Source organism: Chiloscyllium plagiosum, chromosome 32, assembly GCF_004010195.1.
Source record: "Chiloscyllium plagiosum isolate BGI_BamShark_2017 chromosome 32, ASM401019v2, whole genome shotgun sequence".
In the NCBI taxonomy this organism is placed as follows: domain Eukaryota; kingdom Metazoa; phylum Chordata; class Chondrichthyes; order Orectolobiformes; family Hemiscylliidae; genus Chiloscyllium; species Chiloscyllium plagiosum.
Window position 1 is genome coordinate 41,442,611 of NC_057741.1, and position 26,044 is coordinate 41,468,654.

The window sequence follows — 26,044 nt, forward strand, 5'->3', positions numbered from 1 at the left end:
AATGAAGATATTAAATAGGAAGAGTGAAATGGAAGATATTGGAAGGAAAATAATAGAATGCAAAAGGGATAATGAAAGAAAGTACAAAAGAGGAAAATCTGGGATGTCAATGCCGAGAGGAAAAACGGACAACAAGGGGACTTAATATACACATTCTAGAACATTGATATACACATTGTAGAACATTGTTATACAAATTCTAGAACATTGTGGGTAGCAGAAGCTCCAACCATATATTTTCTAATAAGTTTATATGTAGTGGTTTTGGCAGTGCACACGAAGGTTCTAATATTTTATCCGCATTCTTGAATAGGGAAAATGATAGATTGAATAATTAGAATATTCTGCCTAACATGAGTTAGCGAGTAAGCTTCTAGTGTCTGTGACACAAGATAAAAATAATATTCCCTTTGGAAAATGAAAAGTAATTAGCAATAGCCAGCAGAGATTTGTAAAACGCAAAACACATTTGACACATTTAATCAAGGAAAAAAAGAATATGGCCATAAAGAAAAAGGAATGCATATCATACAAGTGGATTTTCAAAAAGCATTTGAAGTGTCACATAAGCTTTTCCTTTACAAGTATTAAATTCCCATTAAATGGGAATGTAATAACGTGCATTTAAAGTTGATTTGAAGAAATAATGGTGAAGGAATTTAAAAAAAAGAAAAGAAACTGATGGAAATTCTCAGTGTGTGACATCTTAATTGGAGGAAGGAACAAAGTTAATTAATCAAGATTGTGGCCTATCATCAGACCCTGTAAATCTGAAGAGTTAGGACTTTTGTTGTGCAGTGATAGGGTCTCTATCCCTGGACCAGGACTCGAGTTCCAACTGTTTCAGAGGTGTGCAATAACGTTCCTGAACAGTATAATCAGAAAATATCTTAAACCTGTGTTGAATTCTAGTTTTCTCTCCACAGATGTTGCCAGACTTGCTGAATATACTGTATCCAGTTTATTTCCTGTTTATGTTAATAGATTTTTTTTGCAGAGCCCTCCAACATTGGCTGATGATCTCTCTCAAATCCATACATAGAAGTCACAGTGTGGAAACAGGTCTTACGGACAAAGCAGCTCATGCTGATATTTTCCATCCAAATACTACTTAATCTAATCATGAATGTTGGTGCGAGAATTCTTAAACCAAGTAGAATAGCTGACATTAAATAGATTGCAAATATTTTAATTATTAAAACAGCTAATTGTATTCTGGACAGAGATACCTGGATATGCAGGTGTGAGATGATGCCAATGCAAATTTTAATAGTTGGTCTGGTATATGTCTGAGAAATCATAGGGAGTGTGGAAATAGAAAGGGCTCTCTGTACTGAATATCAAAATGATTAGGGCAGAAGTAATCACTCATGGATGAAGAATGTCTGAGGAACAATAAATCGATCATAACACAAGTAAGCATGAAGTGGAGGTGAAAGAGTCCCATTGTTGATGTCATTGATATACATATTAACACCGACTACATGTGGTAGAAACAACCTTATCTGTTAATTTTACATAAGCTTTACATAATTAGCCATAAAAGACAAATATACAGGATGTAATATAAGTCTTACTTGTTGTGATTTATATATGTATTAGTAATATTTAATTTACAGTTTGGATTTTGAACTAGTGACATGTGGATTTTCAGTATAATGATTAACATGCAAATATTTCTGTAGCTATGTTGATTTCTTGAAAAACATAGTATGAGAGAAAGACTTCCTAATGAGTAGTTTTCTTCTGTTGGTGAGTTTACAAGTGGATAGAGTAAACAGTTGTACTTGTCTATAGATAGATCCAGAGATCACCTTTTTTTTGGCTTAGGGAAAACAGCCATTGCTTGATGAAAAATTTCAGGTTTGCAGAAGTCTTGACTGAAGCTTGATGTGTAAGACTGTTGCTCCTAGAGAAATGGGATAATTTAGAACTGTTACAAAATAGACTGCCTCAGTGTTATTTGAATGTATCAGACCAGAACTGTTTTGGTTTAAACCCTGAAGGGCTTATTTGAAGCTGAGAAAGTCAAAACTCAGTTGTATGGAGACTCAAAACAAAAGAGGCCACATGATTCTTAAGACAGGGAATTGAAGCCACAGTTAAATTAGGCCCTATAGAGATGCTATAAAAGGTAATCACTTCTGAAGAAGAGTCTCTGGACCCAAAACATTAACTCTGCTTTCTTCCCACAGATGCTGCTAGACCTGTTGAGTTTCACCAGTAATTTCTGTTTGGAGGGAAACTTGCAGGTGGTGGTATTCAACGGCATTTTTTGTTTGTGTCTTATTGAAAGATGATCTCGTTAAAAGAGAAAAAAAACTGAATTTGATCCATTAAGCTTTCAGTCTAGAATATGAATTAGCTGGGTGTCACAATACTTGTGAGTAATGTTAGTCATGGTCTCCTGACCGTTCTATGTAATAGCTTAAATTTGCATAATCATCAATAAAGATCATGAGTTTCATGTCCACATGCCTCTATCATAAGAAAAGGATATTGAATGTGCATACCCAACCTTGCTGATATAATATGCTGAAGACCTTCTGATTCAGAGAAGGACAAAAAAAGACACATATACACAGGCACATATAACCAGAAAACAAATAATGTTTGCAGAGAAACACAAATAAATATTTATATAGAAATAGAGAAAAATAGATCAGTGGAAATATAGGAACAAAGTTACATATGAAGAGACTGATAAAGACAAGAAATAAATTGAGGATAATTATGCAGACAGAAATAGAATGAATGCAGAGAAATATAAAATAAAGATAAAAGTAGATGCAAGTACTGATGCAAAGCATGGAATACAGTTTACAACAACATTGAAAGGCACAGTCCTAACCATAGAATGAATGCCAAGAAACGAAAGAAAGAGTGAACTCACAAATCTAGCTACAGTCCTTGAAATAACTCCACAAAGTCTGGTGTCCTGTCATCAAGTCACCTTTTATTTAGATATTAAGAATTATTGGCTATAATACTGCTTCATACAGAGTCAGGCATTAGTGTTATTAGCTCTGAAACTCATCCTTTTTATATGTCAGCTCTCTGGGGATTGGACCAGATTGACAGCCTCAGTTAGAGAACTCATATTCTAAGAGGTTCAGCTGGCTAATCTTGTTACAATCATTATTTCCTAATTCAAGAAAAATACAAATGCACAACGCTCTCTTTGGGACCTTGCTGTGCACACACTTTGTAGGGCATTTACAGCAACTATGCCTTGCATTTATTACACAGTAAAATGTTCCAAGGAACATCCATAACAGTGACTGCTTTTCAAAGGTAACATTTTTAAAGTGACTCTTAAAGAGGCCTTCACCTTCATAGAGAAATAAGTAATATACAAGAAATTAAAATTCAGGGATTGACATAATAAATACAGAAACAGAAACAGAACAATGCCTAAAAAGAACAGAGGACAAGAAAGGGACATCAGTTCAGAAACAGAGATAATGAGAAAGAGAAGGAAAAATAATGGGGTAAATGCAGAAGGAGAAAAGCATAGGCTTAAATAGAGAGGAAAAGCAAGCAAAGTCAGTAATGAATACAAAGAAAAATAAATATATCAGGTCCATCTTGTGATCAAACTCTAGAGCTATATCACCAGACGTTCTGTACACTCAAACACGGGAGCTTGATTTACTGGATATTATCATCTTATCTCATAAATAGTATTTATATAACCTCAAATAAAAGAGAAAATGTTGGAAAAATTCAGGTTTGAAGGTAAGGTCACAGATCTTGCACTGTGAGCAGAATCTTCTGCTTTCACTGGTAGTTAGCTTGGAAGTAGGAGGGCACATAATTAGGGAGGATGGTGGTGTGTCATATCTAATCATTGTCACCTTTCTGCCTCTGTCTGAATTAAATTCTGGGCAAGAAAGTTCATGGTCAAGCTTCTTGCCTTGCCGTCAACTGAGGCCCAAGTGGCCAATCAATGGATTACTGCTATAGGCAGGCCTGTTGCTATGCAGCATGCTCATTACTTTCACAGAGTGGGCGAGTCACTTAAATCAATAACACTGTGCCTGATCCAAGAACAGGACATCAGGAAGAGGGCCACTGAAAGCCATTGATTGACCCTTACTACTGAGTCCCTAATATCCTCCCTCCTGCACCCTTATCCAAGACAACCTTTTGAAACAACCCCAAGCTCACATTACTTACTTGTCATCTTGGTGGCTCTGCAATCATTGCACTCTGGTCAGTGTCTTTCCTGTAGCAGTTACAGCCTCCATAATGGCATTGTTGAGCACAATAGCTGCTGGCCTCTAATTAATCAATAGTTCTTAGGAGGTGAGACTCCCGTCTCACCGGGTCTTAATTCTCTTGGAAGGCCCATCAGCAGCCTCCACTCACTGACTGACTTGTGATTCAGTCTGCTTTCCTGTGGAAAAAGTTAAAAATCACACAACACCAGCTTATAGTCTAACAGGTTTATTTGGAAGTATAGCTTTCAGAGCACTGCTCCTTCTTCAGGTAACTCATTACCTGACGAAGGAGCAGCACTCTGAAAGATGTACTTCCAAATAAATCTGTTGGACTATAACCTGGTGTTGTGTGATTTTCAACTTTGTGCACCCCAGTCCAACACTGGCTCCTCCATATCATTCCTGTGGAAAGGTTATCTGGTTTCTCATTGGCTGCCCATTCGGTATGCAAGATTCCTGACACTTCAACAGGCTCCTGCCTATGAACTTGCTTTACTTCTTCTCCAAAATTGCTTGACATTGAGTATTTCCAGCAGTTTCTATTTTTATTTTAGATTTCCAGCATCCATGGTATTTTGCTTTTGATTTAATAATCTCCCTGCATTTCTGGCATCTTGAATAGTTTCTTCATGTTTACTCTATCCAGTCCCTCTTGATTTTGAATACTTTATTAGATCTCCTCAAAAGAAAAAATTCACCTTCTCCAATTTATTGTCTTAATTGAAGTCCTTCACCCTGGAGTAATGCACATAAATCATTTTTATCCTCTCCAGTGTATTCATATTGTTTCTAAAGATTAAAGTGTGGTGTCCAGAATTGGATGTGCTTCTCCAGTTCAGCCTGAATCAGTGTGTATAAATGTTTGCCACAACCTCTTTGCTTTTGTAGTATATGCTTTCATTATAATGCACAGAATCCTATTTGTCCCACTAATCATTTTCTTCCCTTTCGTGACTTATGCGTGTAAATCACATATTTTTCCACATTATCTTTTGTTTCTGTGCCCATTTTAGAATTGTACCCTCTCATAATGTTCCTCCCTACCAAAAAAGCATCATTTTGCAGCTCCCCACATTACATTTTACCTGATATAGAGTCATTGAGATGTACAGCATGGAAACAGATCCTTCGGTCCAACCCGTCCATGCCAACCAGATATCCCAACCCAATCTAGTCCAACCTGCCAGCACCCGGCCCATATCCCTCCAAACCCATCCTATTCATATACCCATCCAAATGCCTTTTAAATGTTGCAATTGTACCAGCCTCCACCACTTCCTCTGGCAGCTCATTCCATACCCGTACTACCCTCTGTGTGAAAAAGTTGCCCCTTAGGTCTCTTTTATATCTCACCCTAAACCTATGCCCTCTAGTTCTGGATCATCCCTTTCTTATTTCTCAGTTCCACCCAAATAACTTCCCTGAATGTATTTCCGGGAATATCCTCTCTCAGGACATATGTATGTCTATTTCCACTAACTCTAATTTGTCTACAATTTGAGGTCTATTACTATCACCCTAAAACTCACAGCACTTCCAGGTTTTGTGACCTCTGTAAATTTTGAAATTGTGCCCAAGTACTAGGCCATTGATACAGTTCAAGTAAAACAGAGGTCCGGACACTTTACATTCGTAAGTTATTTATCCTTTACACTATGGGCTTTAATTTCACTGATAAACAAATTACATGGCATTTTATCAAAGAGGTTGATGAGTAATGTGTTTTATGTGGACTTCCAAAGGCTTTTGATAAAGTGTCCCTTCAAAGTTGAAGTCAGATTAGTTAAATATGATTTGCTTTTAATAAATCCCCGCTGACTTTCCTTAATCAACCCACATCTGTCACATTACTGTTAATTTTGTCTTAATTTTCTTTCTAAACGTTTTCCCACCAGTGTACCAAAACTGGCAGGCTGAGAACGTAAGGCTTGCTCTTATACCCTGTTTGAAAAAGTTTGTAAAGATTTTGAGTTCTCTAATCCTTTGACATTCTGAGGAAAGTGAAAAATGTATGTTAAGTAAAACATGTACTTCCAAATAAACATGTTGACTATAACTTGGTATTGTGTGATTTTTAACTTTGTACATCCAGTCCAACACTGGCACCTCCAAATCATGACTACCTTCGACACCCTTATTCTGAGACTGTCCCACCCTGGGGAAACATCACTTGCATCTATTCTGTTCAGTCCTGTATTAATTTTGTAAGTTTCAATGAGGTCACCTCTCATTATTCTAAACTGTTGGAGACTTCAGGCCTAGTCTCTTCCATATCTCCTCAGTACAATCCCAGCATCTCAGGAATTAATTTGGTGAATCTCTGCTGCTCTCCCACTATGGAAAGCGTCTCCTTCCTTAAGTAAGGGAAACAGAACTGCATACAATCCTATAAGTGCATTCTCAGCAAGCTTCTGTATAATTGAAGCACAAGATCTTTACTCCTGTTCTTAAACCCTGTTGTGATGTAGGCCAATGTGCCATTTGTCTTCCTAACTGCTTGCTGTGCTTGAGTGTTAGCTTTCAGCGATTTATGGACAAGGACACCCAAGTCAGTTTGGACATCAACACTTTTCAAACTGTCAACATTTAAGACATACACTTAATGGCAAGGTCCTCAAGAGTGTTGCTGAGCAAAGAGACCTTGGAGTGCAGGCTCATAGGTCCTTGAAAGAGGAGTCGCAGGTAGATAGGATCGTGAAGAAGGCGTTTGGTATGCTTTCTTTTATTGGTCAGAGTATTAAGTACAGGAGTTACAGAGTTGTAGAGTCATAGAGATGTACAGCATGGAAACAGACCCTTCGGTCCAACCCGTCCATGCTGGCCAGATATCCCAACCCAATCTAGTCCCACCTGCCAGCACCCGGCCCATATCGCTCCAAACCTTTCCTATTCATATACCCATCCAAATGCCTCTTAAATGTTGCAATTGTACCAGCCTCCACCACTTCCTCTGGCAGCTCATTCCATACACGTACCACCCTCTGCATGAAAAAGATGCCCCTTAGGTCTCTTTTATATCTTTCCCCTCTCACCCTAAACCTATGCCCTCTAGTTCTGGACTCCCCGACCCCAGGGAAAAGACTTTGTCTATTTATCCTATCCATGCCCCTCATAATTTTGTAAACCTCTATGAGGTTACCCCTCAGCCTCCGGCGCTCCAGGGAAAACAGCCCCAGCCTGTTCAGCCTCTCCCTATAGCTCAAATCCTCCAACCCTGGCAACATTCTTGTAAATCTTTTCTGAACCCTTTCAAGTTTCACAACATCTTTCCGATAGATTGGGTTGGGATATCTGGTCGGCATGGACAGGTTGGACTGAAGGGTCTGTTTCCATGCTGTACATCTCTATGACTTTATAACTCTATGCTCCTCCTTCCAAAGTGGATCAACTCACACGTAGCCACATTATATTTCATCTGCTACATTCAGGTTGTCAAATCCCCTTGAAACATGTTTGCGCATCATCCTCACCTAGTTTGCATCATCTGTAAACTTGGAAATTTCTACGTTGATGTAGATTAGAATCATGAGAAAGTGAGGACTGCAAATACTGGAGATCAGAGTCAAAAAGTGTGACGCTGGAAAAGCACAGCCAGTCAAGCAGCATCTGAGGAGCAGGAGAGTCAATGTTTCAGGCATAAACCCTTCATCAGGAATGTGGGATGGCTGGGCTTTGAGGGAAGGGGACTGAGAGATAAATAGGAGAGGGATGGGGTTGGGAGAAAGGTAGCTTGGAAGGCAATAGGTAGATGCAGGTGGGGGGGTGATGGTTATATGTCAGAGCAGAAGGTTGGGTGGATAAATGGGAAGGAAAATGGACAGGTTGGAGTTGGAGGGGCCGATTTGGAGGGTTGGAGGTGGGACGAAGTGGGGGAAGGGGAAATGAAGATACTGGTAAAATTGACATTGATACCATGTGGTTGGAGGATCCCAAGGTGGAAGCTGAGGCGTTCTTCCTCCTGGCGCGGGTGACTAGAATATGGTGGTGGAGAAGGCCCAAGACCTGCATGTGGCAGAGTGAGAGGGGGAGTTGGACTGGTCAGCCACAGGGTGGTGGGGTTGTTGGGTACTTGTCCCAGAGATGTTCCCTGAAATGTTTCATGAGTTAGCATCCTGTCTCCCCAATATAAAGGAGCCTCGGACACAGTAGATAAGGTGTGAGGTTGATGGTGTGGAAGTTGAGGACCAGGGATTTCTGTCCTTATCGCGGTTGGGGGGTGGGGTTCAAGGGCAGAGATGCAGCTAGTGGAGGAGATGTGCTGGGGGGGAACCACATGGGAGGAGAAATTGCAGTCCTTGAAGAAAAAGACCATCTGGGCTGTTCTGGTGTGGAATTGGTCCTCCTGGAAGCAGATGCGGCAGAGGCAGAGGAATTGGGAGGAAGGTATAGCGTTTTTAGAGGAGGGGAGGTGGGAGGTAGTGTAGTCCAGGTAATTGTGGGAGTTGGTGGATTTGCAGTAGATACCTGTGTTGAGTCACCAGAAATTGTTGAGTCAGTCACCAGAAATGGAGATGGAGAGGTCTAGGAAGGGGAGGGAGGTGTCGGAGGTGGTTAAGGTGAACTTGAGTCATACAATCAAAGAGTTATTTACAAGTCTGAAGGAGGCCATTCAGCCTTTCAAATCCAACAAGGCTGTCACAGAGCAATCCAGTCAGTCCCACTTCCACACTTGATCCTAGTATCCCTCTGGGTTTGCTTTTCTGCTTTACCACCCCATAGAAATGAATACTGGTGCTATGTTGTATTTTTCTTAAAATGGCCTAATTAACTTGCATTACAAGATTTAATGACTTGTAAACCCAGGTCTCTGTTTCTCTATGTTATTGAGACATATAAATTTTGTATGTGCCCTTGAGCCACCAAATTGTACCAGCTGATATTTATTGATGTTGAAGTTCATTTGGCAATTACATATCTATTCTATTATTGCCTTCCTGTATCAGTGTTATTCTATGCATTAGCTACAGGTCCCAATTTATTTCACATCGTCCACACATTTTGAAATAATATTACCAATTCCAGAATCCAAATTGTTAGTAAGAATTGGGACTAACAGTCCCAGTGCCAATATCTGTAGAACACAGTTTATCAAACTGAATAACTAATATCAAAACCTATAATCCTGTTTTCTGTTCTGTAGCCTGCTAATCATACATTCTGCTATTTGGCCCAATTTCCCCATTTCTGTCTTTTGTCCAAAATCTACCACATGGTACTAATCAAATATGTTTAGTTATATCCAAAAGTGTTCTTTTCCAAAGACTTTTTGGAAATACAATTTATTCCAACAGTTGTATCTCGCCCACTGACTCAATCTACCAATCTGAGAATGACCTGTTTATTCTTTTCTCTGCTTTCTGCCTCAGTTCATGCCAGAACATCATTCCATATCCCATTGTATCATTCCATATCCCAGTATATCATTCCATATCCCATTGTATCATTCCATATCCCATATACATAATTTCATATCCCAGTATATGATTCCATATCCCTTATGCTCCAAAGTTGTTTAATTTTAAAATACCTTAACAAAAGCCTGAAAATCTAAATACACCAAACCGGCTGGTATCCTTTATCTGTTTGGCTAGTGACATCCTCAAAACACCAACAGGTTTGTAGAAATTGAATGCATACGCAGATTACTTTGTTTAAGTGTCATGGGGAATTGAATGATTCAAAGATCAGGTTGAGGCAGAATGGCCCGGTTTATATTGTACGATGAATGTGAAAGTTATTTGGGAAAGGCAAAAGGATATAACATGACCTTCCGATTTTTAAATGTCGTCTGTCTTATTGGTCAGGAACTGAAACGAATTTTCATTTTGTGGCTGTTGTGGGTCTGTCTCCTCCAGCCAGCGCTTTCTGCGGAAGCAGCTCACTTGACAGCACAGACGCTGTTGAATGAGTCTATGTAAAACATACAGAATGTCTGAGAGCGGATGTAGGCGCAAGGATTGGTGGGTTCTGTAGTTTATAGAAATCTGCTCCCTCATCAAACCCACGTACAAATTCCACGTTAGCGCCGTAGTTCTTGAGGGAAGAAAGTTGGAAAATTGAATTACCTCCCAGAGCGTACGGTAAGGAATGGGAAAATTATTCACTGCTCTGGAAACTCGGGTTCTGTTGAAAAGAGTAACCACTCTTAATTATAAATTAAATTATAGCAAATACCAGCTTTCCAGCCTTTTGTTTTCTAGCGCCATCGTGATGATTGCAAAGTTTGGGGAGTGTTGAGAGCAGACTGCAGTATTTAGCGCTGTATCCTTTGGCCAAGTGAATTACTGTGGACGCCAACACGGCCGTGCATATGTCTCTTCCCATGACTTAAGGCCCAGGTAATAACCACGGCAGAAACTCCGCCAGGTACCTCCCGACTGGCATTCAAGTGGCTTGAGAAAATTACACATGAATTTACCTAAAGTGCGTAAATTCATTGGAATAATCAAACAATGTAAAATATAAGTGTTTGTTTCTGTAAGGTTATCGAATGCATTTTTATCTTTTTTTTTAAAAGCCCCCCTTCTTAAAACAATGACCCTCATCAGCAGAATAACTTTATTTCAGTATGGAAATCCTGAGGTTTGCCTGTGATGAATGGTGGATAAACTTGCTTGGAGGGGATAGCGTAAAGGATAGGAGCGAATTACTACAGATGCTGGAATCTGTACTGAAAACAACAAATGCTGGAGATCAATGAGGCTCAGGCAGCATCCAGAGAGAGAGAGAGAGAGAGGAAGATAACGTTTCGAGTCTAGATGACTCTTCATCAGAGCTGACATGAAGTGTGGAGGGAGCAGCTTTTGTAATGTAGTTGGTGGCTGGCATTAGAGGTGGTTGGTTACAGATATAGATTGGAGTTGGTATTACAGGAGCTAGGAAAGGACAAGGGAAATGGATACAAGGGCATAGGTTAGCACGGAGACTATAAAATGCCAGTGTGGTTAGGGTTATAAGGAGCTATGGGTGGATAAGGGGACCATGGGAGAAAGGATTAGATTACTTATTTACAGTGTGGAAACAGGCCCTTCAGCCCAACAAGTCCACACCGACCCACCAAAGCACAACCCACCCAGACCCATTCCCCTGCATTTACCCCTTCACCTAACACTATGGGCAATTTAGCATGGCCAACTCACCTAACCTGGACTGTGGGAGGAAACCGGAGCACCCGGAGGAAACCCACGCAGGCACTGGGAGAATGTGCAAACTCCACACAGGCAGTCGCCTGAGGTGGGAATTGAACTAGGTCTCTGACGCTGTGAGGCAGCAGTGCTAACCACTGTGCCACCGTGCTGCCCAAGGAGGTTATGAGGTGGCATGGATGTGACGAGGGGACTATGTGGGATAGTGGGAGGAGTGAAGCTGGAGAGTTGTTTCGGTTTTTATTAAACTGCAGCAGTCTCCAAGCGTAGAGAGGCAGACATTGCACTAAGCCCACATCCACAGGGTGTAGCCACCATCCATTTTTGCCAGAGGGTCTCCCAGGCAATCCCACTACCCCAACACAAAGAAAATTACCATTTCACTTGAGTTTCTCCTGGATCACATTAGCAAGACTGGGGAATGTCCCATCTCTGTGCTCCTGATCTGGGAACAAAATCAGGCTCTTAATGTTAAACTGACATGGTGAATATGGGTCAGGTTTAGGTATTGTCTTTTTTTCAGGGACACTGGCACTGACAAAAACATTCAGTTATGTCTTAAACTAGGAGGAGATTCCAGGGATGTGGCAATCTGTTGTCCTGTTGCTGATTTCATATTAACTGCTGAACTTTCACTTTCTATCGTGTGACCCTTTGCATTTTTCCTATACTGTATTGTCATTCATTAAAACAGAGATTTGTAGAAAATCTACTGATGGTGATTGTGTCATATTGTATTTAGCAAGGGGTATGAGCAGTGTAACTTTATTGTAAAATTAGTTACTTTCAGTAATCAACACATGATTGAAATAAAGTTAAGAACATTTGAATTTTATTTATGATTAATCTGAACAAAAATTCAAGCGACAATGGATTGTTAAATACTGAGGTATGTTCCATTAAAGATTTAAAATGAGACTGAAATAGATTGGAGGAAGGTGATACAATACTTCAGATAGCGTGTCAAGTTACACTGATTCAGGGACTAAGGGTACAGTCTGGACTATTGTGTCTAGTTCTGGAAGAATTTGAGGATGAAAAGTAGTCATGACAACAGCTCCAAGGATGAGAATCTTTAAGTTATTGGATAGATTGGAGAAGCTGGGACTGTTCCCATGAGAAACAGATTCCACTGATGGAAGGATTAGAAACCAGATGGTACAGAATTGTGATAATTGACAAATGAAGCGATGATGACCTGAGGAAAAATACTTGTCGCAGGGCTGGTCTGGAGCATGCTGCCTGAATGTGGAGTGGAAGGTGGTCAATAGAGAAGCCCCCAAAACAGAATAGATAATTATCTGTAAAGAAAAAAATTAGCAGGTGTTTGGGGAAAAGGTGAGGGATTGGAAGTTGCTCCTACATTGAACCGACACAATGTGACAGGTCAAGCAGCTTCTTCCTGTGCTTTAACCATTATGACTTTATTCTATATTTGCGCTAGAGCTATATTATAGTTTATTTATAACCTCCCTACTTTTGAGTTCTTTAAGATAATGACCAAACAGGTGGATGAGGGTTAAGCGGTTGATGTGGTGTATATGGATTTCAGTCAGGATTTTCATAAAGTTCCCCATGGTAGGCTATTGCAGAAAATGGGATTGAGGGTGATTTAGCAGTTTGGATCAAAAGTTGGCTAGCTCAAAGAAGACAGAAGATGATGGTTGATGGGAAATGTTTATCCTGGAGTTCATTTACTAGTGGTGTACTGCAGGGATCTGTTTTGGGACCACTGCTGTTTGTCATTTATATAAATGAGGGCGTAGAAGGACGGGTTAGTAAATTTGCGGATGACACTAAAGTCGTTGGAGTTGTAGACAGTGCTGAAGGATTTTACAGGTTACAGGGAGACATAGCTAAGCTGCAAAGCTGAGAGGTGGCAAATGGAGTTTAATGTGAAAAAGTGTTAGGTGATTCACTTTGGAAGAAGTAACAAGAATGCAGTATAGTGGGCTAATGGTAAGATTCTTGGTAGAGTAGATGAACAAAGAGATCTCCATGTCCATGTACATAGATCCCTGAAAGTTGCCATCCAGGTTGATAGGGTTGTTAAGAAGGCATATAGTGTGTTAGCTTTTATTGGTAGAGGGATTGAGTTTTGGAGCCATGAGGTCATGCTGCAACTGGACAAAACTCTGGTGTGGCTGCATTTGAAGTATTGTGTATAATTCTTGTCGCCGCATTATAGGAAGGATATGGAGGCTTTGGAAAAGGTTCAGAGGAGATTAACGAAGATGTTGCCTGGTATAGAGGGGAGGTCTTATGGGGAAAGGCTGCGGAACCTGAGGCTGTTTTCTTTAGAGAGAAGAAGGTTGAGAGGTGACTTATTTGAGACATGTAAGATAATCAAAGGGTTAGAGAGGGTGGACAGTGAGAGCCTTTTTCCTTGGATGGTGATGTCTATCACGAGGGGGCATAGCTTTAAATTGAGGGGTGATAGAAATAGGACAGATGTCTGAGGTAGTTTATTTATTCAGAGAGTAGTAGGGACGTGGAATGCACTGGCTGCAACAGTAGTACACTCACCAGCTTTAAGGGCATTTATATGGTCATTGGATGGACATACGGATAATAATGGAGTGGTGTAGGTTAGATGGGCTTGGACAAAGAGAGAGGTTTTAGGGAGCAATTTATTTCATTCGCAAAATTAGGATACACTTGTATGATAATAACTTGCCATGATGCTTCCTTTTCTCATGGTCCATTAGATTTGTACCTCAATGCCATTTACCCACATTTAATTGTTACTCATTACCTTTACCAAGCAAAAGTCACATCGTGATCTCAGTCTTAAAAACTTCTGATTTTACTTCAACAGAGGAAATTATTTCTCTGCACTAATTCTATCAATCATTTTATCATGTTTAAATTGCTCAATTAGATGTGCCTTTTACTCTCAAGGACTACTAAACCTGGTTTCAGCTACAGGAACAGACACAAAATGCTCTGGATGCTGGAATTATTGAACTGAAAAGAGAAAATGCTGTAAGGACTCAGATCTGGCAACTTCTGTATAGACAGATTAATATTTCAGGTCTCATTCTTGTATTCAAATCCCTATTATGGCCTTGCCCCACCAATCATCTTCCAATCCTATAGACCCTTTGCCCTTGTTTTAGGCATTTTCTACATTTGCCTTATCCATTCACGTCACCATTTCAAGCTTTCAGTGTCAGGACCCCATGCTCTTAAATTCTGGCCTTTAACATTTTCTCAAAATACATATTTTTGTCCAAACTTTTGATCACCTTGCAAAATAATCTTCCTTTGATTTTATTCTGATTACTCTTTAGGATATTTTCTACAACTGCTGTACGAATGAAAATTACTATTTTAACTTGACAAAAGTGACACATAGGCATACTTATAAACATGAAACAGCCTAAAATTGAACCATGGTCCAAATGGTGCCTTGAGCTATAAACATCTCCAGCTTAGATTTTTGCTTGTCATGAACTGGTGCAGGAATGATAAGCTAAATAGCCTCCTTCTGTGCCATAAGAAGTTTGTGCTTCTACAGACATTGCTATGGAGGCCTAAAATTCACCTGGCTGATCTTCACTCTGATCCTGTTTGACCACTTCCAATGTATTCTTCTAATGGGCAGCAAAATATGTTTCAGGGTAATTGGTGCATTTTAAACATATGTCTTGTGCTCCTACAACACACACATGTCATTCACAACCACAAGCCGTTTGGCTGCCTGAGAACCAGTCACATGGTTATTGGCAGGCAGAAAACCATTGTCATTAACAGCTCCCCACACCTCCACAGACCAATCAGCTAACTGTTACTAGCTGAATCCCATTCTGTACATAGCCCTGGTGCCAGCTGATCTGCAGTAACCATTCCCCATTGCTTGAACAAGCAGCAGTATAAACTGCACATACAATGATAGTCACTAATCTGCTTTTTAAAAAGGAAATGCAGCAATCCCTTCCACAATCTTGACTCTGAATCTCAAGATTCTTGGTTCTGCAGTTGGCTGACAGGCTTTTGCCCCATTTCCTTCTTAATAGCAGCATCAACAGTCTACTGGCTTCCAGTGCTCAGTGAGTAAAGGAATTTGTTTTACCTGCAGCACAGGGGTGTCAAAAGACTGTCTTTAAGCCCTCTGCAGCACACTCGTCCACACTAGCATATTACCATTCATATTCTCTTGGTCGCATTGTCACATACCATCGTCCCTCAGCTGATGAATCAGTAATCCTCCGTGTTGAACAACACTTGGAGGAAGCACTGAGGATGCCAAGGGCACAGAATGTTCTCTGGGTGGGGGATTTCAACGTCCATCACCAGAAATGGCTCGACAGCAGTACTACTGATTGAGCTGGTCGGGTCCTATAAGATATAGCTGCTAGACTGGTATGGCAGGCGGTGAGGGAACCAACAAGAGGGAAAAGCATACTTGACCTCATCCTTACCAATCTGCCAGCTCCAGGTTCATCTGTCCACGAAAGTATCAATAAGAGTTACCACCACACAGCCCTTGTGAAGAGCAAAGTCCCACCTTCACATTGAGAATACCCTCCATCGTGTTGTTTGGCACTATCACCGTGCTAAATAGCATAGACTTCAAACAGATCTCGGAACTCAACTCGAGGCATCAAAGAGCTGTTTTGTGTGATCATCATCTGCAGAATTGTACTCCAGCAAAATTTGGAGACTCATGGCCCAGCATATCTCCCACTCAACCATTGCCATCAAGCTTGAGGATCAACCCTGGTTCATTGGAGAATGCAGGAGGGCATGCCAGGAACAGAATTAGGCATACCTGAAAATGAGATGTCAACCTGTGAAGCTACAAAACAGGACTATTTGCATGTCAAATAACATCTGCAGCAAGTGATAGAGCAAAGTGATCCCACAACTAACAGATGAGATCTAAGCTCTGCATTCCTGCCACATCCAGTTGTGAATGGTGGTGGACAATTAAATAATTCAGTAGAGGGAGAAGTATCCACTAATATCCCCATCCTTAATGATGGAATGCCCAACATATCAGTACAAAAGATAAGGCTGAAGCATTTGCATCCCCTTGTCAGCTCTTCCAGTACAATAGAAGAACATCCATCTGTGTGGAGTTTGCACATTCTCCCTGTGTCTGCATGGGTTTCCTCCGGGTGCTCCAGTTTCCTCCCACAGTCCAAAGATTTGCAGATTAGGTGGATTAGTCATGGGAAATGTAGGGTTACAGGGATAGGATAGGAGGATAGAATAGGGTCTGGGCAGGATGCTGTTGAGAGGGTTGGTGTGGATCCAATGGGCAGAATAGCCTGCTACCATATTATAAAAATTTTATCTACTTGACAATATTGATAATTGCCAAGGTATGTCCTATGTACAAAAAGCAGGACAAATCCAATACAGCCAATTACTGCCCCATCAGTCTACTTGCGATCAACTGTAAAGTGATAGAAGGTGTCATCAACAGTGCTATCAAGCAGCAACCGCTCAGCAATAACCTGCTCAGTGACGCCCACTTTGGGTTCCCCCAGGGCCATTCAGTTCCAGGCCCCATTACAGCCTTGGTTCAAAACTTGGACAAAAAAGCTAAATTCCAGAGGGAAGGGGAGAGGGACAGCCCTTGACATTAAGGCCACATTTAACTGGGTGTGGCATCAAGCAGCCCTAGCAAAACTGGAGTCATTGGGTATCAGGGAGCAAAATCTTCACTGTTTGGAGTCATACCTGGCACATTGGAAGATAGTTGTGGTTGTTGTTGGAGGTCAGTCATCCCAGTTCCAGGACATTTCTGCAGGAGCTCCTCAGGGTGGTGTCCTGGACCAAGCTGCCTTCCCTCCATCATAAGGTTAGAAGTGGGGATGTTCACCAATTACTGGGCAATGGACAGTAACTGAAGCAGTCTGTGTACAAATGCAGTAAGATGTGCAATAATATCCAGGTTTGGGCTGACAAGTGACAAGAAACATTTGTACAACACAATTGCCAGGCAATGGCCATCTCCAATAAGAGACAATCTAACCACCACCCCTTGACATTAATTCATGTTACCATCATTGATTTCCCCCATTATCAACATCCTTGGAATTATCATTGACCAGAAACTGAACTTGATAAGTTATATAAATGCAAGGGCTACAAGAGTAGGTGAGAGGCTAGGAGTACTGTGGTGGGTACCTCACCTCCTAACACCCCCCAACCTGTCCACCATCTGCAAGGCACAAGTCAGGAGTGTGATGGAATATTCCCTACTTGCCCTGGATGGGAGCAGCTCCAACAATGCAAGAAGTTTGATACCATCCAGGAAAAAGCAGCTAACTTGATTAGTACCACATCCACTCCCTCCACCACTGATGCTCAGTAGCAGCTGTGTGATGCTATCTACAAATGCACTATTGAAATTCAGCAAAGATCCTTAGACAGCACCTTCCAAACCCACAATCACTTCCATCTAGAAGGACAAGGGCAGCAGATATATGGGATCACCACCCCTTGCAAGTTCCCTTCCAAGCCACTCACCATAATATATCGCTGTTCCTTCACTGTCACTGGGTCAAAATACTGGAATTCCCTTCCTATTGGCATTGTGGGTCAACTTACAGCACATGGACTGTAGCTGTTCAAGAAAGTAGCTCACCCCCACCTTCTCAAGGGGGCAACTAGGGACAAGCAAAAAATGTTGGCCCAACCAGTGAACCCACATCACACAAGTGACTAAAACAATGATGGGAATTTTGTGGAGGTGGAGGGTATTAGTCAGCCTTGTGATATCTCTGGAGCAGTTGGGATCACAGTCTAGTTTGTTTTGTGTTGTCTTTCTATCTGCTGAAGGATTGCTGTTTGAATTGCCCTTGGTACCTTCAGCCATGACGTTCCAGTATACCTCTCTGGGCAGCCACTGAATTTATATCTATGGTCTTCTTTTGGCTATATATCCTCTTTCTAAAAAATCCACGTCGTAATTAAAAGTCCAATGATTTCTTAAGTAATGCAGGGTCATGATATGTTGTTGCGACAGTTGGTTTATAAAGAGCAGTCTGACTTACGGTCATTATATCCAGCTTGATTACAGTTCAGAATTGTTTAGCTGCAGCAACATTTCTGCGAGAATGGCCAAATCCAAAACTAGCCAAAGGTATGTGAGTTGAGACTATCATTCACTTCCACTAATGTTTTGATACATGAGCTTTTGCTTTTTTTTAAAAAAAGTGTTTTTCCAGCAGATTGCTCGCTAAACAAGAGATTTCAGTCTGGAATGCTTTTTTACAGTTTCTGGAGCAGCTGAACAGCTGAATGAAGCAATCAATTTTCCAGAATTCCACAAAGTTGTCATCAGCTTTATATAATCCATTTAATTTCATTTCTGATCCCAACTTTGGCTCACTGTCAGTAATGATAGCGATAGGTTTCTGTAATGATACCTTAGTTTGTTGAATAACAGGCATCAGGGTTTTCTTGATCAGCACACCCAGAGTGAAATTGTAGAAAGCTGGGCTGTTCTTCAGCAAACCCCATATTTATAAATACTGCCAGCTGAGGCTTGTCCAGACTATGTAAACTCATATATGCCACCTGTGGACCTCTGATTTCAACATCGTTATTTAGATCGGAGAACCTGCTGATTGCTGCATGGGATAACAGTTACAGATCTGAAGTATACCTTCCCAATTGGATAAAGCTATCGTATCACTGATCCACATTTTCACAAATCTCACTTGGTGTAAAGCTTCATGCACAGGCAGCAGTACACCTATTTTTGTTCAAGGCTGATTTCTCAGCTTGGAAAATAAATTTACTGAAAACATTTACTGAAAAAAAACTTAATGTTTTGAAAAATTCCTATCCATAGCTTCAGGGTGAGCACAGAATTGACAACAATATCTGAACTGAGAAAAGCTCAGTTGTGCAGTCATAAACTTTGTGTTTGTGGGAGAACAGTTATAGTGGAAACATTCTGAAAACTGTCAGCATAGTGTACACTTGCAAGGAAAAGTGAATTTTGGATGTTTGAATATTTGGAAAGTTGGAACACCCATCTTGTTCCCTTTATCACCCTTCTCCCTGACCTCCATTAGATCCTGCTTAAACAATATCTCAATTTTAAAATGTTATTTTAGTTTAAACCCCTCCGTGGCCTTGCTCCTCCTCCTCCTCATCGCTGTGATCTCCTCCAACCCCATGACCCTCAAATATCAATGCAGCTTTAATTCCAGCCTCCAGAGCATTCCCAATTTTAATGAGACTGCAGTTGCTCAAAAGCAGCTCAACACCACCACCGCTGTTGTATAAAAGTATTACTGTTCTGTTGACAAGAAGAAAATCTTCATCTGAGCGTAATTTCTTGTTTTCTTTAGCTAGGGAGATGGGTCGACTTGATGGAAAAGTGATTGTACTCTCTGCAGCAGCACAAGGCATTGGGCGAGCATGTGCAATTGTAAGTTTTCCGTTTTAATGTGTACAATATGGAGTAATCCAATCAGCCATGATCCCACAGATTGGAACATTAGGCTCAAGGGTCCAAACATTTCAGTAGCGACTAATTTGTCTACTCATATGTTGGAAGTTTCTGTTGATTTCACATTTTAATATTGAGATTCATATAGTATACTGTTAGTAGTTATCATCTAATAAGGTTTGAAAAGATGATTGAGACCTAATGGAACACGATTACAGGTGATATACATTTATAACATTCTTAACAACCCGTTTAAAGACGTTCTTATACATCTCTGGAGCTGCTGGGATTAATTATGGGTTAATTGCAAGTGCATACAGGGAGCTTATCATTAGTGGGCTGAAAATTATATGATGTTTGGCTAACTGAAATTAAGCTGTCCCTAAAAGTGTGGACTTAGAGTTTGCTTAAAAGTCATTATCTTCTCGGGTAAACCATTAGTGACATATAATGTTCATTAAATAAAATCCAGGCCACACATTGATCGAACTGTAAAGCTCCCTACTTTAGAAATTGCATTAGTTTATTTTTTTACATGCTTTTGAATTTAGAGCAACACAAAAAAAAAGATAATCTATAATTCAGACAAAGCTGTCAGAATGATTTTCCCCTTTCTCTTTTCAATTTTAAGGCATTTGGAAAGGAAGGTGCCAGGGTTATTGCTACTGATATAAATGAAGAGAAACTAAAGGAATTGGAGCAATATTCTGGTAATCGATCTTCTTACTTTATATGCAATTTATCTATAAATATCTTCTTGAATTTGAAAGACTTTTTCCTGAGACAAACTGTGATTTTTATTTTTGTTTGGGGCTGTGGTGTTGCTGGCATGACCACTATTAGTTGCCTATGTCACTGCAGTCCATATAGTGTAGGTATAGCCACAGTGCTGTGAGGCAGGGAGTTCTAGCTACAACCCAGCAACAATGACAGCACAGCATGATATTTCCAGACGGTTTGTGTCTTAAAGGAGAACTTGTGGATGATGGTATTTCCATCTCTTGATCTCCTATATGGCAGTGATCATGAGTTTGGAAAATGCGAATGAAGGAGTTTTTGTGACTTACAACATTGCAGTTTGTATATGGTCCATACTGTTATCACAGTGTTTTGGAAGAAGAGAGTGAATGTTTAATTTGACGATGGATGCTGATCAAGCAGGTTGCTTTGTTCTAGATGGTGTGAAATATCTGGAGTGTTGTTGCAATTGCACAGATCTGCAATTGGACAATATTTTGGACATTTACATGTAATTGATATTAATACAGTTAAACTGCACCAAATAAACAAATATTGTTCCATGCCTGAACTTTTCCAATTTAATGTATATTTTGGGATGATAAATTTGTTTCACTTCCTTGCATAAGTGTCTAATTAAAATGTTGCACCATAATATTTACTGACTTACAGTTTGTAGTTACTTTCCCAAGTTGAACCTGCAAAATAAATTCTAGACATTAGGATGATGTCATAGTTCTACTTAAACTGCTTGACTCCAAATGGATCAGATTTATTTATTTTTATTGTCTGTTTTCATGTTTTTTTAAATTCTCACCAGTTGGGAGAGTAGGCAGATGATCTGCTTTTGGAGCTATACCAATGTCTGCAGTGAGTTGGCCATTATTGGAGCTATACTGTTAAAGTACTGATTTGAGATGGCCCAGGGAATTCCTTGTGGACTCAGACCAGTAAGTCTCTCACGGTCCGTCCCAGAGATTGTACTCTTTGGAATTCTGGAATAAAAAAAACCTCTTACAGACAGTTTAGTTTAATTTTAGTTATCCCCTTTATTTACCAATAGCATCACTGTTACAACATAACACTGATACTATAAGCTAAAATACGTAGGCTCTAGTAACCTAGGAGATTAGGGTACCAGCTCTTCAAGTGGCCTAGCAGGCTACTCTGATTAACTGATACAAAGTGGTTTCCTTTATACAAAAATTTCTGAAAACGTTGCATGTTCTTAATTAGACAGTTAACAGTGAAAGACAATAATTTGTAAGGAAGAAAGGTTAATTGACAGGTCTTTGTATGCTCGACTAATCACTCCTACAGGCCCTAAGCCATTCATCAGGTGGGAAAAACATACCCAGCTGAGTTAGGTGCTTGCTAGTGAGATAAACTCCCATCATAAAAAGGTACTAGTCTGAGCTAGTTCATAAGGTAACCTTGTAACAGCTCACATGTCAGATACAATTGTTTTACAAAATGGCTTCTTAGCAAGGAGGGAAAACCTTTGACCATAAAATGGCATCCCGACACGTTGTGCCAGAATTTCCTTCAATATTAGGCCTCAAATAATTTCGAAGCTAGGAGCAGACTCCTTTTTAAGCACTGAATCATTCTGTACCTGAGGCTGAGATGTTACCATAAGGTTGCATTTAAACTAACTCATTAGTCTTTGAATTAACATGCTTTCTTTTCAGAGTTGTGATTCAAATTCAAATTCAAATAAGACATAAGATCTGATTAGTTAGAATTGACAGTGGGGCAGTCTGTAAGGTCTGTAGAGCAGTCTGCAAGAACAGCAAGTAAGTTCAGGTTTCATCAATATTACCTTTTACAGAGTTTGTATTTAATAACCGGTAATGGCTACTCAATATCATCATAAAGTCCCAAAATTCAATTAAATTCAGTCCATAACAGGTAAGCACTAAGAGTTAATGTTCTACTGGCTTCAACAGCCTCAGCACTAAAATAGTCTCTCTCTCTCTCTCTCTCGTGTCCTTTTGAACTCTCAAGTCAGGGACTTGTAACAGCAAAGATGTTTTCCCTCTGTGTTGGCCTAGCTTGCAAGGGGTAATAAGAATCCATTATAATTGATAGGACCTGACCGTCAATTACAAGGCTTTTGATCATACTGAGTTTCATTTCAGGGTCAGAATCAAACACTCATTAATTTCACAAGGGAACAGCCATGAATGTTATCATTTGGTGTCCTGTTTACACAGATTCACTGATGTTAAGGCAAATGTTCTTAATTGCCTTACAGCATCCTGTTATCACTTGGTGAACACAGATGTTTTTATCTTCTGTATACCTTGGGAGCCCCCCTTTTTCTGAGCCTCCCTGTCTGTCCTGTCTATTTTCTAGTGTGCAGCAACTGTGTTCTATAATTCAACATTACATTTTAGTCTAAATGTTTAAAGACAAATTTTACAGTAATATACTTCTCAATACCAATGTCTGCAGTGAGTTGCCACTGGAAGGTTTGGGAGAGATATTCAGTGTGAGTTTTTGTGATGGAGTAAAAAAAATGAGTTGGGTAATGTTACTCTTTTTTACTTTTGAAAGATTGAGACATTATAGTCTGTGCTGAATCATTTACCATCCCATGATACTTGAGCTGAACAGTCACTGAGATTCTTGAAAGGTATGTGGGCAGGAAAATCTGAAGAGCTACATTTATACAATATCTTACAAAACCTTAGAACATTCCTAGAATGCAGTAGAGCCTATTACAATCTGTAGAAACTGTTAATTTTAAAACAAATTGAATTTGAACTTCAGTTAATAGTTGAAAAGGACAACACGACAACTTTTATTATAATAAATGGCCAAAAAGAGCCATCAGCTAAATACCACTTGCATGGACAACTTTAAATCACAGAAAGCAACAGCCTCTTTTATGCTTTCCTCCCATTGTATTCTCTACAGAAATTACAGTCCTTATTAGCAAACAATCCACGTTCGTTCCAGCCTCCAAATGGTTTATGCCCCGTTATTCTAAGTGGTAACCTGAAGTGACTGCTGTTGGATGCTCCTGTTAGTTTCCAGACAGGTTGCCAAATCCTCGAGATTCCAGGATGGATCTCCTGGAATCCTGAGATTTCTGCAAGATGTGTCTCTTCAATTCAAGACTGCTGGACTGAGTCTGCCTTAGGCAGTGTGAGGGAATCAACAAAGGGACACATCCTACTTGGCCTCATCCTCCCCAGTCTTCTTGTAGGTGCATGTGTCTGGGACAATACTGACTATCTTATAGTGTTCGTGGAGGCAAAATCCCAGCTTCAGCCGTGGTTACTCTTTGTTGTGTTCTGTGGCACTGTTACAACTCTGTATGAGACTGAACTCATGAAGATAAAACATCAGAAGGTTGGGAATCTACGGAGTGCTTTGGGCCCTCATCAGCAGCAGATTTGTACTCAACACATTCCATAACTTCATGACTTGGCGCATCCCCCATTCTACCATTACATTCCAACCAGGGAACAACCTTGTTTCAATGACAAATACAGGACAGCATGCTGGGAACAACATCAGACACACACAAAAATGAGATGTCAAACTGTTGGAACTACAAGCAAAACTACTTGCATGCAAAGTTAAAAATCACACAACACCAGGTTATAGTCCAACAGGTTTAATTGGAAGTACACTAGCTTTCGTCGCGATGCTCCTTCATCAGGTGATAGTGGAGGGCTCGATCGTAACACAGAATTTATAGCAAAAATTTACAGTATGATGTAACTGAAATTATACGTTGAAAAATTGATTGTCTGTTAAGCCTTTTATCTGTTAGAATACAGTGATTGTTTCACTTCTTTCATGTGTAAATCACAAAACCCTTTTTTTTAAAGTTGCACTCTCGGGTTAGCTGTAAACAATGGTGATAGCTAGACAATATGTTGAAGGTAAAAACAATGACTGCAGATGCTGGAAACCAGATTCTGGATTAGTAGTGCTAGAAGAGCACAGCAGTTCAGGCAGCATCCAAGGAGCAGCGAAATCAATGTTTCGGGCAAAAACCATATGTTGAAGGTGTTGGCCCCCTGTGTTCTCTGTCTAGGCTATGATGTTTAGATTGATTCTAATCTAAAAAGTGAGCTAACAGAGTTTTACATAAATTCATGCAGTTTTTGAGCTCAGAGTTCTACATGAATGCATGCAGTTTTTGAGCAAAGTACAATGTAACTCTGCAAGTACAAATTCACCCCACAAAATATATGTGTGCATGTGGGTCTTTGTCTGTCTGTGTGTGTGTGTGTCTGTCTGGGGTGGGAGTTGAGAGTGTGAGAGTACTTGCAGAGATCCTGTCCCACTTCACATATGCTCCCTTGCCCAAGTGTCCTATCTGCCTGGGCTTACGCCCGAAATGTCAACTCTCCTGCTCCTTACATGCTGCCTGACTTGCTGTGTTTTTTCCAGCGCCACGCTTTTCGAATCGGACTCTCCAGCATCTGCAGTCCTCACTTTCTCCTAGTTAATCAATCTCCATCTTTAAATCATTCCTTTAGACTACAAAATTGCACAAGTTACTTCACTATTTACAAAAGATGAGCCGGAGAACCATAGAATCATAGAGCAGTTAATCTGACATTCAATGGTGGGAGGTTTCTAAAGTCGTTAATTATGAATAAGGTTACTGAACACTTTGAAAATTTTCCTCGTGGAGAAAGCCAGCATGGTTTTATAAATGACAGGTCATGCATATGAATCTGTTTGAATATTTTGAAACATGTCATAGGAGTATCCATGGATTCAATTCACATGGATTTATAGATAGCAGTCGATAAAAAACTCCATGAATTTATGTAAAACTCTGTTATCTCACTTTTTAGATTAGAATCAATCTAAACATCATGGCATAGACAGAAAACACAGGGGGCTAACACCTTCAACATATTGTCTAGCTATCGTGGAAGCTAGTGTGCTTCCAATTAAACCTGTTGGACTATAACCTGGTGTTGTGTGATTTTCTAACTTTGTACACCCCAGTCGAACACCAGCATCTCCAAATCATGACTACTTGCATGCAAACTGCATAATAAGCACTCTCATACAGACAGGGCTAAGTGATCCCACAACCTGTGGATGAGATCTAAGCTCCACTGTATGGCCACATCCAGTTGTGAATGATAGTGAATGATTAAAGAACTCACTGGAGGAGGAAGCTACACAAATATCCTTAAATTTGACACAACAAAAATTGAAGTTGAGTCCTTTTGGATTCCTCCTCAGGCAGAAATGCCAGGTGGGTGATCCATCACAGCCTCCTCCTAAGGACCCAAGCTTCACAGTTGCCAGTCTTTAGCCAATTCTGTTTACTGAATGCGAGAACCAGAAGTGGCTGAAGACTAAGGGCTCTGACAACATGTTAGAAAATTGCGCAAGTATGTTCTGTACACAAAACCAAAACAGAGTCAGCCCATGTCAAATACCGCCGCATTAGTTTATTCTTAGTCATTAGTAAAGTGACTAAAAGAACTATCAATTAAGCTGTCACTTGTAAGCAGTTCATGATGCTCACTTTG

General features: G+C 40.2%; 1 long non-coding RNA gene across 2 annotated transcripts; it reads left to right on the forward strand.

The window, feature by feature from the left end:
* Window positions 1–10,169: 10,169 nt before the first annotated feature.
* Window positions 10,170–24,177, forward strand: LOC122539300. 2 transcript variants are annotated; one of them, XR_006309025.1, is made up of 5 exons: window positions 10,170–10,303; window positions 19,687–19,766; window positions 20,419–20,497; window positions 23,085–23,163; window positions 23,448–24,177. It is a non-coding gene; the product is annotated as an uncharacterized LOC122539300 (long non-coding RNA). The 2 variants fall into 2 exon arrangements; XR_006309024.1 differs by lacking the exon at window positions 23,085–23,163 and having other exon boundaries at window positions 10,181–10,303.
* Window positions 24,178–26,044: the final 1,867 nt, after the last annotated feature.